The 13,526-nt window shown below is 40.4% G+C and overlaps 1 long non-coding RNA gene across 1 annotated transcript; it reads left to right on the top strand.

Moving 5' to 3' along the window:
• Positions 1-279: 279 nt before the first annotated feature.
• LOC134416739 (uncharacterized) lies at positions 280-9,830 on the top strand. The gene is made up of 4 exons (XR_010027359.1): positions 280-488; positions 2,622-2,766; positions 4,660-4,854; positions 8,592-9,830. It is a non-coding gene; the product is annotated as an uncharacterized LOC134416739 (long non-coding RNA).
• Positions 9,831-13,526: the final 3,696 nt, after the last annotated feature.

Genomic DNA, 13,526 nt, shown 5'->3' with positions numbered 1-13,526 from the left:
GTAAAGTTACAGCTGAATTTCACAAAGAATGGACCCTTAATTCACAGTAAGATAAATGTGCCCTTTATTCTGCTTCAATATAGATCATTCTTATCTATATATTTGACATCCAGGTTCACTAAGTCCAGGGACCATTGTGCAGCAGAACTATAAAAGAACATTCATTCTGATTTAGTTTTGTAATCAATCTGAGGCTGTTGGATCTAATTCAAGGCCATCTCAGTGTCTTAGTTTTTAGAAGAGTTGTTCTTATTTTATATCAGCATGTGTTAAAGAAAATATTGGCCTCTTTTCCTGGAGCTGGACTTGTGCAATGCTTACATGTAAAAATAATCCCACTGAGACCCCCCTAGCTGCTTTGATTGCAAAAAGCCAAATGTTCCTACCTACTCTACAGCAAGAAAAGGAGCAGAGGGCTCTACAAACTGGAAGAAAGAACAAGACAAAAGCACAGATGAGATAGGAAAGAGCTTTGCCCCATATTCCTGGTAAGTTTGCAGAATTTCTTCCATATTTATACTGCAATTTGAAATCTCTTCAGAGAAGCCAGCCAGCAGCCAGCCAGCCCTGGAAAAAGAATTACCTTTAACAACCAGCATGTTTTTTAGTCAAAGTTAAAACTTCTTGCAGCAATGCCAGCAGCATGTAGTTGTAGCTGCAATTGCCCACTGCAGCCCAGAGCAGTGGCAAAGCAGCTCTGGCAGGCAGGACTTTTAAGAGCTGGGCTACCACTCCGTGGAACAGCGAGCAAGAGCAAAGCAGTGCCCCTGCCATGATGGACTGTGACAGCCTGCTGGCTGGAACAGGGCCCTGGAGCCCTTGTGTGAGGCTCCAGGGCTGTGGGGAGGGGAAGGTGAAGTCAGCTGAGCAGCTGCAATACACTCTGCATGCCCTGGCCTTTCCTTTTTTGCTCCTGGGAAGTCTCAGGTTCGCAGCATGCACAGGCTCCATAACACTCATGCTATCACAAACCTCTTCTCACTCCAGGAAAGTGCTTTGGGTTTATGTCAGTATGCAGAGCTTTTGAGAACGCTTCTCCTTTCTACAAAAGTAGAAAGGTAGGAGGAATTTCACCAAGATGAGCAGGAACTAGCACAGAAGCAGAGAAATGACTCCTCACAGTTTCATGGGTGCTAAAGTCTGACTAGCTTTTGGCTGACAGCTAGAGAAAAAATGAGAGAGGTTTGCTTTCTTTGCCCCCTTTTGCTCTCAGGAAAGATCTTGAAAGAGATAGTTCCAGTAAGAGTAGAAAATGGAAGAAAAGAGACAAGGGAGGTAGAATAGAGATGACCCCAAACTGACTGTTCACTCTCTCCTCTGTGATTCACTCCAACTCACCCACTTGACCTGCAGACAACTCCTTCCAGCAAGGAGTGTGGGGGGGAAAATCTCCTTTAGGGATGTCAGCATGGTGCTAATAATGCCAAGATTGTGGGTGCAATTCCTGTATGGGCTGTCCACTTAAGAGGGGGACTCAAAGATCCTTGTGGGTCTCTCCCAGCTACAAATATCCTGTGCTACTGTGATTTTTCTCTGAATAGAGAATGCTCAGTCATCTACAGTTTCCTCCCTCACTGTGAGAGAGATTACAGTCCAGAATGGAAACAGGAGACCTGTCATAGCAGTGATGGTGAAATAGGGGAAGTTATTTCAGGCTACGGAAACAAATGTTGTAAAAAAAAAAAAAAAAAAAAAAACACAAAACCACACCAAAATATAAAAAAAAAAAAAAAGAACAACAAAAAAGAGAGAATCTGCCAGATCAGACAAACATGAGAGTCATTACTTCTCTGAGAAAAATTACCTGTGCTCTATCTGCTAGCTCAGTATCTCAGTGATGTGTGAACTTTCTCAAAAGCAAAGGAGTGATAGAATGCAAACAAGAAAAGAAGTAAGAACAAAACAATGAAATTTTGTGTGACAGAAATTGGGGACTTTTGTGCTAACACAAAGTACTGATAGTCCTTTGCAATTTCCCTGCTTGGCATCAGCCCCTTGGTGTGGTCTCTCCTGTGTCACCAGCTGGCCATGAAGGGTTTCAGGCTGACAGCCAGCCAGAAGACCTCCACTGTAGTGGCCTTTGCAGAACTGGCTGGAGCTGGAATGCATGAAAGTGGAACTACTTTTCCTTTTTCATTTAAAAAATAGCCCTTTCGCTTTTCTGAATCTGGGAAGAGACAAAGGTAAAATAAAATCTGGATCGTAAGGATTACAAATTGTCAGCTCCAGTGAATTATCAATATCATGAATGTCATTATTTTTACTTAATGATGCATCTTAAAGAAACTACTAAATGTGCCCATTACTTTCTGTTAGAGCACATTACTGCATGGTAGAAGGTAGGATAATCTAACCAGTCTTCCTTAAATTTAGAATTCTTATATTTGGAAAACATTGCAATACTCTGAACTTCTATATGCAAGTTGTAACATTTATTGTACCTTACTATATTTTGCTCCATCTTAATACAGTTCTGCAGCAGTCAGCAAAGAGTCTATTCTGAGTTCCTCCCAGTTACAAGTTTTCCAAAGGAAATTCATTTTCCAGGGTCATTTTAAAAATATATTCCAAGCTGTTAGCGGATACTTTTCTTTGAACTGGTTTCAATCTTTGTTCTACAGCAGCCAACCCACTTGCAAAGAGTATTTCCAAGGCTTGTTATTCACATGCAAGATCCCAGCAACAGTACAGAACTCACTGAAGATGTGTGATATGGAATCACTTCCCCAGCAGACTGATCCTGCCCCCAGAAACTTGCCATTAAAGGTAATTACCTACATCCCCCATCTAGAAGTCTGCACGTAGAGGGAACACTAACTTTGAAGGCTCTCCATTTTATTCTCTGGGAATATTTGAGCAATTCCTATTTGCAGCAGCACTAAAGTGCTGCTATAGAAAGATGCATACACAGTTTAAGTAATTGATCAAGAGCTAAGACTACTTTTTTTCATTCTCCAGTCAGTTCTCAGACATCTCTAGGTGATGAAAATACAGTTAACCCATGGGATTTACAATTGGACCACATGCCTCAGATTCAGTTAAAAATGTTTTAGCTACTGGACCACAATGTCATATTAAGCACATGCCAATTCCCTGAGCCACTGCCAACCCTCAGATAGGCCATTTCTCTTTCTAACCATGATAACTGACTGTGGATAGTGAGTGATTCAAGAGGGGAGCAGCAAGCACTGCATCCTGGCAGTGAGAAAAGCTAAACCTGTTCATTCCATGGCTAAATTTGTCCCTTTCTGCTATCAGCCAAGGGTGACAGATGAAACATTGTGTTAACCTGATGTAATTAAAAGATAGACCTAGCAGGAGACAGTACAAGTGACAGCTGTCAAAACATAGCTCAGGCACAACATTTAAGCGTCTCTTATCAGTGTTTATTCATTCATAGGTCGGACTAATAGAGAAGAGCTTGTGTTACAGCTGCAAGTGCATGTCTGTACTGGGGAAGACAAGTGGTCTTTGCAGGTTTCTCATGGAGCTGTGCAACACTGGTGCTGATTGTTAACACACCAGCTCAGTACTTTGTATCTAAGACTGGCTCTAGACAGTGTTTTATATTTAGAGTGTTATGCATGACAGAAGTGGATCCCTATGATTCTTTGCTCGGCAGTCCTGTTTCTCCATCTCAGTGATAACCAATGGACTTCACTCAGCACAAACTGACCCTTTGGATATCTTTGGCTTAGACCATTTCTAGCTGTATAGAGCTGCCTTTGTAGTTAAATACAAGTACTACAAATGAGGAGTGTTTGGCTAGATTTTACTCTTTGTAGCAGGGATGGTCAGGAAAACCACTCTCCTGTCTTACAGTAGTAGCTTGAGTGACTACTTGGCTGTCTTCAATTGGCAGCAGCATTCATCCCAGTTCTTCAAGCTCAGTTCCTTAAGGAGAACTGTAGGATTCATTCCAAATTGAAAATGAGTCTCCCACACTTCAGTCTGAGGAACAAATTCCAGTGTCTAAGCCATTTCTCTGGCTCCAGTCACAAGGAATGCTTCCAAGTACCCTACACAGCCCAATACATGCTCCCCTTGCAGACCACACGTGACTCAGCAACACAGGCTTGCCATTCCTGTTACAGTTCCACTCTGACACAAAGGCGGCAAAGGTTACCCTTAGATGGATGAAGCCAAATGTCATACTAAACTATAGAAATATATTCAATGAAATTTCTAAAACTTCTACTTCCTGAAATGCTATTAAGGCAAGGTCTGAATTTCTGCATCCATTTTTGGTAGCCCTCTTCAAGGAAGAGATCTAGAGAATAGCAGGTTATGATCAAAGGAATGGGGGAGATTTAATCTGGAAAAGAGAAGGCAGAGGGAAAACTATAAGCTTTATGCACATAAAATGCTACTGTAAAGCAGGGAACTCTTCCCAATGCCTGTTGCAATAGAACAGAATTAATGGCTTTGATTGCACAAGGGAGATGCAAATTTAACATAATGAAAGCTTTCTAGTGGGAAAGTTTAGCACTCAAAGACTGTATGTGGGAAATGTGGACCCTCCATTAGAGCAGGTTTTTAAGAAGAGATTAGACAATTATTTGGTCAGAACAGTTAAGGGAAGTGGATTCAAGAAGCTCTCACAGTATCTATTGATCCTATATTTACAGTCCTAGAAAAGATTTTTTTGTGTTGTTTCAGTGGCAACTGTCTGGTTCAGACTCCTGCTGACAGGGATGACATTCAAGAAAAGTGATGGGTAAAACACCTTAAAATGGATGTTTCTACATTTGCTTGCATACTACTGGGATGACGAACTCTGCAAACTTCAGCGTGTGAACCCACCAAAACAGGGCTTTTTTGTTTCAAAATGTGTGAGGCTGTAAGTGGAAGAAGGTATGGATGTTAGGCATCATGAAACCTCAATCCTGGAAGCTTCTGACTGGTTTCCCTTTTGATTTTATGATCACAATAAGGTTTAGATAAACACACACAAATATGAAATAGAAAGAAAAAATTATATGCTTTTAAAATACAAAAACTTAATTTGAGCACACAGGATGCACTTATAATGATCTCAGATATCCAAAAGCCTCACTCATGCAGGTAATCCCCTGAAACCTGAAGGTACAGAACCCACAAAGAAACAGCACAGCTCATCAACACGGGAGTCAGGACTGTGAGATTTGCAAGGCCAAGGCACCAGTGCATAACAGTAAGCTACTATTCTTGCATTACATCCTGGTAACTACTGGCTGCTGGAAAAAGGAAGATGCTATCTGGAATGAAAATCAGAGATTAGGCAAAATTTATTTTGCTGCTGCCAATGAAATCAGCAACACAGGAGGCCAGATGTTAAAAAAAGAACATATGGGGATATGCAGGTGTTATCTTTTAGCTCTGAGTGTTCCCCACTGCTCTATGTAATTTAAAGATCTGCTGCCATCAATAACTTATCCATCCAGTCTTGTGCTATTGTTACATATTACTGTTCTTATTTTCAAGGACAGTTTCACATTTTGAGATGTATTTTTGTAAGGGAAATCCCTGCCATACTTTTCCTTTAGTGCTTTATTTTCTTTATTTCTTTATTTCCTGTAGTGCTTTATTTTCCTCTGAACTTTTGACCTCACTATAAATGGATTTTTGGTTACAGTATTCAATGCATGTATCAAGACAAGGTCTCATCTGAAACTTCCTCATCATTCCTTTCCCACACCTCCTCCCCTAGGCTTCAAACTAGATTTCAGGATTTAATTTTTTTTTTACCTGACAGTACCAAGTGAGTCACTCTTTGGAAACTCTTCTTGCAGAGGAAAAGGAGTTTTAGTGGTAGTCTGACATGCCTTCACAAAGCACAGACCAAAAGCATCCCTGTTTTATGACTCCCATTTGCCCATGCAGCACACATCACATGCTCAGCAAGGGATCTTCTGGTGTCAAAGTATAATTCCCACTGTGGGCATTAAATGAGATTAGCAGGTGGCAAGAAGTTCAAAGCAAATGAGAGACTGTTGATTATACAATAGGTGGTTAAGCTGCAAAACATATCAGCAGAAATAAGTGTAAAAGTGTGTATATGGTCAAAATTGGAAAATTCACAATGAAAATCTATCGAGGATTCCTGAACACAAAGTTACCACCATTGCATTTAGGGAATACCTGAACCATAAATCCCTGGATTTTGGGGGAATATTCTGTGGAGGGATCACTACAGGCTTGCTGTGCTCTTATATTCCTCTCCAGGCTTCCCCAGCTGGCTATCACCAGTAACAGGATGGTGATTAGGTGAACCTTTCTTTTGTCTTTGGGTGGCTCTTTGCATTTCTTACACAGAACTCCTTACAGGTGACAGAAGGTGGACTCTGCCCCATTTGTTCCTGTTTCACGCAAGCAGATTAGTCTCAGCTACAAAGTGGACAATACAATGCAGGCCCCAGCCAATCTCAGGTATGGAGGACAGGGCCTGCTCCTTGCTGCGAGTGCAGCCTCTCCCGTGCTTGCAGCAGAGACACACCTGGCTCAGAGTGCCCCACGGCGCATCCAGCCAGCCTCGAGGGCAATGGCTGTGCTGAGTGCCTCCATCTGGCACAGAATCATAGAACCTTCGCTTTGGGGTTGGGTTGGAATGGACCTTAAAGTTTAGCTGGTTCCAACCCTCCTGTCCTCACTTTGGGGTTGGAATTGTGCAATACTGGGCATGGGGACACCCTGGAGCATTGCAGTGTGGGAAGTATCTTGGCACGGGACACTGCTCAGGAAAGGCATACAGCAGCCAAAGGCATGCTCCCAGCTGCAGCCTAGCACGTGTCCCCACCTCTTCAGATCAGCAGTGTGACTGTTCAGAAACCCCTTAGGTCCATAACCTGTGCCTCAGTTTCTCCTGAAAGTAATGTAGGCACAAATAATTCATGATATCACATCTTGAGCTTGACATACTTTCAAAACTACTCAAAACCAAATAAAAACCCCCTTGCCATAGCAACTACCCTATTGTTAAGCCAAAGCTGAGGCTTTTAAAATCTGTGGTCCTGGGTGTTTAGATGAACTGTCATTCCTACTGATACCAGCCACATCCCTTAATTCAAAGTCATGCACAGCCCATACATGGTGGGTAGGAAGAACCAAGAGAAGAAGGTCTCCACTAAGGAAACCACCAAACCATTCCTTCATGAGCTGCAATGGGCCTGCCTCACACAGCCTAACTGTAGACAGAGAGACAGCTCTCTCCAGACCTGTTTAAAACACAGTGCAGAGATTAAACAACTGCCTACCCTTTTTTTTTTTTTCTTTTTTTGGCTCTCCTGCCTTCTCTTCTCTCTTATACAATGAACACCATGGAACAAAGAGTGTAGCCAAAACAAACATCACTTAGACCAAGAACTTGATGTCAGAGAGTTGAAAGTGAAGCTCCCAAATTCAGAAGAAAACACCTACTAGAGTTCTCTTCAAGAGCACTATTGGGATGATGACTTTTGCTTCAGCCTACAACAAAGGAACAACCACACACCATCAGTTACAAACCCAGTCTTGAGATGAGGAACCTGGTCCCTGTCAGGAGGTCTATGCTGCATCACGTCCTCAGGAGATCAGCAGTGAGAGCAGCACCCACCCCACGAGCATCTGATGGCTCTTGTTAGAAAATACATGAGCCCCAAATTACTAACTTGAGAGATGGAAATCAGTGGAAACAGTTTATGCAAGCCTCTGTTATCTAAGTTGCCATTATTGCATTAGGAGAATTTATTAGCCATATCATTCTGGGGATGCTGTGCCAGGTTGTGTTCAGCCTCAGAGCTCTGAGCCCTCATCAAAATATGCTATTTGGAAAAGCCAATTTCAAACCATTTCCTAAAGAACAAACCCTTATTTGTGCATATTTACCCAAACAGACTTAAAATGAATTCCCAAGTCTTTGCAGACTTCACACAATTCATCAATTTCTCATGATCAGTCTGGGGAGGTGCAGAGGAGGCTCATGGTACTTTCATGTTTTCTCATTAAAAAACACCCATTGGTACATTAATAAGACAAGAGCATCTCAGCAGGACATGTAGCTATGTGACATTTCAAGCCTTTTGAAGAAAATGCACAGAAAGGAAATGAACCCCAGCAGTTACAGCCAGCAAGACAACAAGTAAATGAGCTTTTCGTGTGGAGAACAAAGAGAAAGGGTGTCAGGAATGGATGAAGTGAAGATATGACAGAAGAGGGGAGATCATTCTGCCAGAGAGCCTCATTAGTATCAACAGACTGGAAAGAATGAAAGACTTCAGAGGTCAAGCTGTCCTGATGTGTCCATCTCACTTAGGCTAGGATAAAAGCCACCAAAAAACCACTGTTTCATTCTTTCCTGTGTATCACACCCACTACTGAGCCCCATTCCGAAAGAGCTAAACAAACTGTTTACATTTTTTGAGTGTATGTATTACACTGTGTTTATTTTAAAAGTTTTAGTTTCAGAGTAGCCCTGCAGGGTAGGAAAAAGGTGGAGTAAACCCTGCCTCATGGAGTAAGGGTTTAAACAAGTATTCCTTAAATTTGTGGTGGAGTAAACCCTGCCTCATGGAGTAAACTCTAAAACAAGTATTCCTTAAATTTGTTACATATCTCAATTTTTTTTTTTTTTGCAGAGATGCCTCTTTATTTGGGTGTACCATCTACGTGTGATTATCTTTCCCTTCTTTCAAACAAACTTCATCTGAAATCACACAAGCTATGCCTACACAGCTACCAGCACTTAATACCCCCTTTGATGCCACTGCCATATTGACCAGCACTTCTCTACTGGGAGCAACTATTAAGCTCCACCAGACTGTGAGAGTGAAAAGCATCTGCAAATATTGGCTACAAGTCTAAATCCTGACCCACCTGCTCTAGAGCATGAGCAGCTGCTGGCAGTAAAAGCAAATAAATGCATGCTTTCCAGAAATATGTCGTAATAGTGAAAAATTGTCTTTAAAACATGGATTCAGCTCTTCAAGGCTGCCTTTCTATATAAGCCCCTGAGTTTGAGAAATACAGGTTTAGTGTGTACCTGGGTGAGTGCATTCCCCACCTTGCTGAACCTCCTTCACCTTTATTCAAAAGGGTTTCTCCCTCTGGCAAAAGGAGAGCAGAAGTCTTTCATGTATTCACTTCAATAGTTCCCATTTATTCCCGTGTGCTTGGCAGCCATCCTTCCAAGTAGCCTCCATAGTTTGTTAACATACTGCATTTATTCATCCCATTTTACAGTTTGTTGAACTTTCCCTTAAACTCTTCTCTTCAACCAAGAAATTCAACTTTTACAGTCAAAGGTAGAGAAACATCTTAATGCCATATATTTTCCACCACCTGCCCCCAGGCCTTTTAGATATATTTGCGTACTTTTTGCATAAAACTTTTTTGGGTAGTGCCCATAAAACACATCATATTCTTGTGGGTTTTTTTAAACTTTGGGTTCTTTCCATGTAGGAATAAAATACTCTCACAGAATGCCACATAGCATAACCAAACCTTCCAATTTATTGTGCTGTTTGGGAAATTTCTACTCAACAAACTGGGCAGTACCTTTTTTAGGAGTCATAGAAATGCTGAAGTACAACAGCACAACACACATTTCCAAAGTATTTTTATCACAATCTTAAAACATCCACATTTCATTTCTATCAAGAGAAAGGGTATTTTACTTGCATGACTTGTCAAATTGCCTTCAGATTTTTTTTTAAAAGTTTAAAAATGCTTCAGTTAATGTTAAAAAGGATCAGTACTATAATCTTTTAAAACATATCTCCAAAAACAAATTTCAATCTATATGGATACATGTTTTTTCAAACAAAGGAAACCAGAAACTGGAACTTGCCATAAAAACAAAATCAACCCTAAAACAAGCAAACAGAAACCAACCACCCAACAGAAACCAACAATAACAACAAAAAAAACAAACAAAAAAACAAAACAAAAAAAACCCAAACAAACAAAAAAAAAAAAACAACAAAAAAAAAAACCACCAAAAAAAAAACCCAAAAAACCCAAACCCCCAAAAAAAAAAAAAAAAAAAAAAAAAAACAAAAAACCCCCCAAAAAACCCCCCACAAAACCAACCTGCATTGTAAAAGGTAAAAATTCAGAAATTTTCATTAAAAGATCTGGTTTTCATCTCAAAAAAGTTTCCTACATAGTTTTGGGACTTGTGACTTTTTATGGTTGTTTGCTTTCCATAAAAATCAAGCATTTTCATGGGGAAAAAGCAGTTCCCTGACCAGTTCTTTGGAGTACCTTGTATTATCTGTCCATATTTGTCACACATAAGACAAGAATAAAGATATCCCATAGGTGGCTTCTTACATACTGACTATAATATTAGGAAGCAGGGGCAAATAACTAATTTATGAGCTGATATTTATTATCTTTTCAAAGTGATTAGGAATGTGTTTGTGAAGTAATGGAACTCACTAGCGTTAAGGAACCTTTTAGCACACCCAGCCCAAAGCACAGAATTCACATCCAGAAAACCCAAAGACAACTAACAGAAAAAAGTACGTGGATGGGAGACATTTGGAAACAGTATTCCTATATCAAAGCTAAGTTGGAAGAAAATAAATACTTGGCTTTTATTTTGGTCTGACATTAAGAAACAAATGGGATTTTTAACAAAGTACTTCAAGTTGACCCTTTGGTATTAAACTGCAAGTAAACTTTCAGTAAGAACTCCCACAGATCCAATATTATATCTGCACTAGTGCTGACAGTCACCAGAACAGCAGTTTATAGTACGTTGGGCTGGCATACAAGAGCTACAGATAATAAAGGAAATGTATTTCCAAAAACCTATAACCTGCAAAAAGAATTGTTTAAGTCATATCTAAGCTTATTTTCCTTAGATGCAGAATCAGAAAATACTATTTCCTGTGTCAACTCCTAGAGAAGAAGTATTCACATTTTTCTTCCTCAGTTATATTAATGAGGTAATAAGTATGTTAATAATAATGTTCTTCTTACAAAATTCTGATTTGCTGCATTGTCACCAAAAATTCTCTAGAGATACCAAATATGCTGTTGGTTTTGATGCGTAATCAAACTAAAAAGTCCACTGAATTATTTAACTTCCATTAAAAAATAAACTACTTTTGGGGTAGTTTAAGGAAGGTGACAGTTCATTACTACTCTAAGGTGCAATTTGAGCAGCCTCCACACCTCTGGTTAAGGGCAACAAGTGCTTCTACTCCTAAGCAGAGAGACTGAATGAAGAAATTGCCTACTAGGGTGCCAGGCTGTGGAGGAACTTCTGGTATATCTGACATTTAAACTAACACTTCCAAATTGTTTCCCATCTAGAACTGAATGGCACTATTTGGATACTAAATTGGAATCCAAACCACACCTATTGTTCTTCCAGTAGTCTGAACTGTTTATAATAACCCCCTTCAGATCCTGAAAGCAGACATCACTTCCTATGAAGGCACAAACACACATTTTTCAAATACCCGCGAATTATCCTTGTAGCAATTGGAAATGGCTGCAGGAACAAGTCCAGAGAAGAGATATAATGAAGCTGGTTAAAAACAAGGAAGACAAACACTGCACAGCAGCACACAACCTGCTCTAGAGAGCAGCACCTCTGGGAGGAGCTCTATCGTGCTGAACCTACAAGCTGAAATTGTAGTATGGTGCTGTCCCAGAGAGTTAACACATCAAACAGCAAGAAGAAAAACATGGCACCAAATTATACTGGTCTCATCTGCTGTATGCTGAGAGTACTACCTCCCTCTAAACCACACTCTTCTGAAGAAATGTTTTATGACTATTTTCCTACTTTTCACTCTTTATTCTTTAATTGTTGATATATGGGAAGTTTGAACTATCCACTGCCAGTTTCAAGAGGCATCTAGTTTACATTTGAGTCAGGCTATGTGTATCCTACATATGTCCTCTACATACCTTTACAAAATCTTGGACAATTTAAATAAATTTAAATTTTTAAATAATGATGCCAGATGCCACTGGGTAAGTGAAGAAGACCTTCAAGATATGGCATTATACAGTTTTTCTCCTAAGTGTACTCCTGTTGTCTAAAATGGCACAAGTCTGTCCCACAGTTTTATTTTTCTTGGGGAGACACTAATAAGGGGTGTCTCTCCATCCTCCTTGGCTTCTTCCTCAAGCCTGTATGATTATTATGCCCCTGAGATCAGTGCCCTCCTGCCAATCTGCCTAAAAGTATTGGTCCACTTCAAAAGTTGTTCACAGAGCAAGCAGACATGATCCCAAAAACCTGCTTGACTTAGGAAACAATGCTGTAAGAAGACAAGAGAGCTGTGTAGAGGTAAAAGATACTCTAGTATCCCTTCACACTGCACTGAGAGAGATGTTAAAAAAATCCAGTGCCAGAAACACTTTCAAAATCCAGTCTGAGAAAGCAGCATGACACAGCACTTTTGTCCCCAGATAAAGAACCTCCTGAAGATTTTTCTACAGCCACACCCTCCACAGGATTTGTGGCTGCTGTGATATCTGGCAAGGAGCCAGAACCAGCAAACCCCCTCACAGAGTCACCCCCAACCTAAACCAAATAGACTTTTACAGCAGGACTGAATAGTTATTTCTCAATTAGGAACAGGACTTACAATTTCTATAATTTGTCTGCCTATTCCTTGCTATGTACAGGCATTCATCTTTGCTTTTACTTAAATAGTATCTTCCCTGAATGAAGGGGCAGGAAATATTTCTTAACAATCTACATCACACTGTTCTTCAAAGCTTGCAATAAAATGGCAATAAAACTGGACCCTAAATGGTCAGTATTAAATGAATTCACAGGAGGTCTCTAAAGCCCAATACAATAAATCCGTATGTACTGTGTGACAGAGACCACACAATTGTGGAAAGCTCAGAAAGTATTGCTGGAACTTTCTGACAGCTGCTTGCATATGCAAGAACTTTTTGTCTACAGAGCCAGAAAAGCAAGATAAAATTTCACTTCCTTCACAGACTTAAGACAGTGAGAACTAAACGTAAATCCTCTGTACCAGAATAGAGAAGAAAAGTTGTTGGGTTTTTTTCATATCCTCACACCACAAGAAAAAGCATGGACTATTTTAACTAGATTTGTAGGCCTCTGTGGATAACACATACTGGTTTGAGGACAGTCAGTCCCTGTTAATGGGAGGGAACTCCCAGCCAAGCAGAGCTGGCTGTGTGTAGTGCTCTGTAGTGTTGGCCTTTGAGGAACACTGATGAAAGGCTGGGGACAAACAATTTAGCCATGGATGCTTAAAAGAACAGGGGACGGAGAGTTCTGAAGAGCTGCTGTTTTCCTTTACAAGCCCTGACAGGTCATAAGCAATACTGTTGCTTTAACTTGTGGTTTCTGTAACAAAATCAGACTGCTCAAGGTAGTCAGACCATTTGTCCACAACACACACTGGGAGCCAAGGACAAGCCCCACATGCAGTGCAAGTAAGGTCAGCACTGCAAGATACCTTTCTGTAACTTGGAGCCTTGTTGCAATACAAAGACTGTGCTGTTTCTCTCTTCTGGAACTGCAATTTGCACATTAAACACAAACCTAGAGCAGATAATACCAA

This window comes from Melospiza melodia, chromosome 3, assembly GCF_035770615.1.
Source record: "Melospiza melodia melodia isolate bMelMel2 chromosome 3, bMelMel2.pri, whole genome shotgun sequence".
In the NCBI taxonomy this organism is placed as follows: Eukaryota; Metazoa; Chordata; class Aves; order Passeriformes; family Passerellidae; genus Melospiza; species Melospiza melodia.
Note: the sequence above shows the minus strand (reverse complement) of the source record. Positions and strands in the feature narration are given on the sequence as shown.